We start from the raw sequence: 4,877 nt of genomic DNA on the forward strand, positions 1-4,877 counted from the left end.
GCAGGTCGCCGGCCCTGACGTAAACCCAACAGGCGTTTCTCTGCGTTAGGTCCCTGCAATGGCCTATCAAATATTTTACGGAACTCTGTGAGTAATAAATTAAACGAAACAGTTTTCAACTCATGTTGCTTCAAAAAAGATGTTGCCCATTGTAAGGTGTTACCCTTAAGCTGATTGGTAAAGAATGTGATCTTTGCGTTGTCTGTGCTGTAAAGTCCTGGGGCTCCGTTGAAGGCGAGCTCACACTGAAGAAGAAAACCACCGCACTGATCAGGGTTTCCCGAAAAAAGTTCAGATGGTTTGACGAGGATTTGTCTTGTAGCGTGGCCTTTCAAGCACGTGCAGGCAAGAGCTGGCTCTCGGGGTGTGATTGGAGCTACAGGAGGAGGAGAAAGAGTCTGTTTAATGGCTTATACCATATTTCCAAGCTCCTGATGACATGATTCGATCAATGAATAGACCCCAGATGGCAGAACCGAAGCACAGACAGATAACCGGATTACAAAAATAAACCTCTTTATTGTCTTTACAGGGGAAAAGGGAGTGGAGCAAGGTTCTGCCTTGATGTAGGAGCAGGGGAGGCACGCCGTGTGGTTCTGGGTTCCGGAGGACGTCTTGAAGAGAGGATGGTGAGTACCTTGCTGGTTTGTTAGAGCTTCACTGGAGGAACAGAGAGTGCAGGAGCGGGTTGGAGGTAGATGAATTGTTGAAGGGACATTCCATAGGAGGCTCCTGCCTTGGTGTTGAAGCCTTGGAGGGCCCGAGACGAATCTTGACGTGGAAGTCAAAAAACATGTAAAGGGTAATGTCCCAGTACTGGAGAAGAGCCTGGCTGCAGCTTTTATGGAAGGAGCCGAACCCATTCTCCAGAGCAGGCGGCAGGTGAAGATGATCATCAATTAGCTCAGTGCAGCAGCTGTGGGAGATGGTTAGTGGCAGTAAGGAAACCAGAACTCCCACAGATCCCCCCCCCCCTCAAGAATCGCCTCTCGGTGATCTGATCCTCTTTTCGGGGTGGTCCCTAAAAAAGAAGAAATCAGATCGGGGTCCAGGATCTGAGCCCTGGGAACCCAAGAGCGTTCTTCCGGCCTGTACCCCTCCCAGTCGACCAGGTACTGCAGGCCTCTGCCCCGGCGGCGAACGTCCAAGAGGCGCCGGACAGAGAAAGACGGGGCATCTGCGATCAGACGTGGAGCAGGAGGAGGATCGTCCGGGGGGTTAAGTGGGCTAGAGGAGACTGGCTTAAGGAGGGACACGTGAAAAGTTGGGTGAATCCTCGTGGATCGAGGCAGTAGTAGATGAACGGCCGAGGAGTTCACGATCTTCACAATGGGGAAAGGACCAATATACCTGGGAGCCAACTTGCGGGGGGTGTCTGGAAGGGAAATGTCTTTAGTGGACAACCATACCCGTTGACCCACCTGGTAGTGGGGCGCAGCAGAGCGACGTCTGTCGGCATACTTCTTGTTAAGGTCGGCGGTACGAAGAAGAGACGCTTTTGTCTGTCGCCAAATCTTGCGACACCGTCGGACATGTAGTCGGACCGATGGAACCGGGACCTCAACCTCAGTTTCCAGGCTAGGGAATAAGGAGGGAGAGTACCCAAGAGAAGCCTTAAAAGGGGACATACCAATGGCAGATGATACCTGAGTGTTGTGGGCGTATTCCACCCAAGGCAAATGGTCAGACCAGGTGGAAGGGTTGTCCTCAATAACGCATCGTAAGGCGACCTCCAGCTCCTGATTGCACCTCTCTGTTTGTCCGTTCGACTGAGGATGGTACCCAGAAGTAAGGCTCGTCGTGGCCCCCAGGCCCTTGCAAAAGGCTTTCCAGACCCGGGAGAGGAACTGGGGCCCTCTATCGGAGACGATGTCCATAGGAATTCCATGCAGGCGAAAAACGTGGTTGGTAACAAGTTTAGCAGTCTCAAAAGCAGATGGTAATTTAGGTAGGGGAATGAAATGCGCAGCCTTGGAAAAGCAGTCCACGATAGTTCAGATGGTGGTGTTATTGGAGGAAGGTGGCAAACCCGTGACAAAATCCAGGGCAATATGAGACCACGGACGATGGGGCGTAGGAAGAGGAAGCAAGAGTCCTGCAGGGGGTTTGTTGCTGTTCTTATTCCGTGCACATGTATAGCAGGCTGCAACAAACTCCCTCACGTCCCGGTTCATGTTGGGCCACCAAAAATATTCCTTGGCCAAATGTAACATGTGAGAGACACCTGGATGGCAAGAGAACTTAGCTGTGTGAAGCCAAGTAAGAACCTGACTCACCATCGAAGAGGGCACAAAAGTCTTGCCCGGTGGACCAGCACCCGGGTCTGGTTCGGTGAGTTGGGCGGTCCGTATATCCTGTTCGATAGCCCAGGACAAGAGACCAACTGAGCATGTCGCCGGGAGTATGTCCTCCGGGGGATCGGAACCTTCAGAGGAGGAGAATTGACGAGAGAGTGAATCGGGTTTGATGTTCTTAGAGCCAGGGATGTACGTGATGGTAAAGTTAAAGCGAGCGAAGAAGAGGGACCATCTGGCCTGACGTGAGTTGAGTCTCTTTGCCCCCTGGATGTAGGCCAAATTTTTATGATCAGTCCAGATGACAAAGGGCAGCTCGGAACCCTCCAGCCAATGTCTCCACTCCTCCAAAGCCAATTTAATGGCCAATAGCTCCCTATTACCAACATCATAGTTTCTCTCAGCTGGGGTGAGACAACGAGAAAAGAAGGCACAAGGGTGAACCTTGCTGTCAGGACCTCTCTGAGAGAGGACAGCCCCCACCCCGGAATCGGAGGCGTCGACCTCAACGATGAACTGTTCGTGAACATTCGGGTGGGCGAGGATGGGTGCCGAGGAAAACAATGATTTAAGCCTTTGGAAGGCAATCTCAGCATCTTGGTCCCATGTGAAGGAACGCAAGGTGAGAGGGGAGGCAATCTGACTATAATTTTTGATAAAGCGACGATAAAAATTGGCAAACCCGAGAAAGCGTTGTAACTGCTTTCTATCAGTGGGTCGAGGTCACTCGGCTACTGCTTTTATTTTATCCGGGTCGGACCGTACCTGACCTCTTTCAAAGATAAAACCGAGAAATGTTACCGAAGGGGCGTGGAAAGCATATTTCTCAGCTTTTACGAACAAGTTATTCTCCAGAAGCCTCTGGAGAACCGCCTGCACGTGTTTAGGGTGCTGTTCTTCGTCCCTGGAAAAGATCAAAATATCATCCAGATAGACGAAGACGAAGATGTTAAGAAAATCCCTCAAAACATCATTGACCAACGCCTGGAAGACTGCAGGGGCGTTTGTTAACCCAAAGGGCATTACCAAATATTCAAAATGGCCTATGGGGGTCTTAAAGGCGGTTTTCCACTCATCCCCCTTGCGTATGCGAACCAAGTGATAGGCGTTGCGGAGGTCTAATTTAGTAAAAATAACAGCGTCACTAAGTTGCTCATACATGGAATCCATTAATGGTAATGGATATTTGTTTTTTTACTGTTACAAGATTAAAACCTCTAAAATCAATGCAAGGCCTAAGAGTCTTGTCCTTCTTAGAGACAAAGAAGAACCCGGCTTCGAGAGGGGAGGTGGATGGCCGAATGATGCCGGATTTTAATGAGTCATTAATGTATTGGGTCATAGCCTCTCTCTCAGGACCTGACAGGTTAAATAACCTGCTAGAAGGTAGAGGTGCCCCAGGAAGAAGGTCTATGGCGCAATCGTACGGTCTGTGAGGAGTTAAGGAAAGCGCCTGGTGTTTGCTAAACACTCGTGCTAGCTCATGATAGATCTTGGGAACCTGAGAAAGGTCAACCTCCTCCTGGGTTGCCCCTCTACTAACACTAGGGGAGACGGCGGATGACAAGCATCTCTCAGAACAGTTTTCTCCCCATTTTTCGACCCTACCATCAGACCAATTAATAACGGGGTTGTGTTTCTTCAACCACGGAAAACCTAAGATAATTTGAGGTTGAAGAGAATCAAAGATAAAGAATTTGTCTCTCTCACGGTGATTACATGACACAACAATTTCTATTTTATTAGTTTTGCAAGAGATGGAAGAGATGGTCTGGCCTGTGAGAGCTGCTACTACCATCGTGGGGTAGATGGCAGTGGTAGAAATCTGAAGTTTTTCGACCAGGCTCTGACTGATTAAGTTCTGTTCAGCTCCGGAGTCAATTAATGCCTGTGTAGAATAATTAGAATTATTGACACATAAGGTCACCGGTAAACAAAGATTATGCTCGGAGGAAGAATAGTATTTACCCACCAGAATCCTCCGATTTACTGATGGGTTCTGTCTTTTAGCCGAAGCCTACAGGAAGGAAGTTCATGCCCCTTCTTCCCACAATAGAGGCATTCGTTGTGAGAAATACGACGCTGACGCTCCTCCGGAGACAGTCGAGTCCTTCCGATCTGCATCGGTTCGGGACCCGCCGAGCCGGGAGAGGTCGACTGTGGGTTAATGTTGGGAACCAAATACTCACGGGAAAAGTAGTCCTCCTCTAAAACGTGCTCTCTGAAGCGATTATCGATTCTGGTGGCTAAAGTTATGAGCTGGTTGAGGTCGGATGGGACGTCACGGATGGCAAGTTGATCCTTAATAGGTTTGTTTAGTGCATGAATGAACGCACCTCGGAGAGCCATCTCACCCCAGTCAGATTCCTCCGCCAAAATGCGGAACTGGATGGAAAACTCAGCCACAGTTTTATTGCCTTGTTTTAATGAGAACATCTTTTGTAACGCTTTTTCCTGCAACAGAGGTAGGTCGAATACTTGTCGAAAGTCTCTGAGAAAAGTGGAGATGGTTAGGGAATCGATGGTGCGTCTACGTAAGTAGGAACGCGCCCATCGAAGAGCTTCACCCTTTAGGGCGGAAAT

This window comes from Nematolebias whitei, chromosome 1 (genome assembly GCF_014905685.2).
Source record: "Nematolebias whitei isolate Nwh7 chromosome 1, NemWhi1, whole genome shotgun sequence".
NCBI lineage: Eukaryota > Metazoa > Chordata > Actinopteri > Cyprinodontiformes > Rivulidae > Nematolebias > Nematolebias whitei.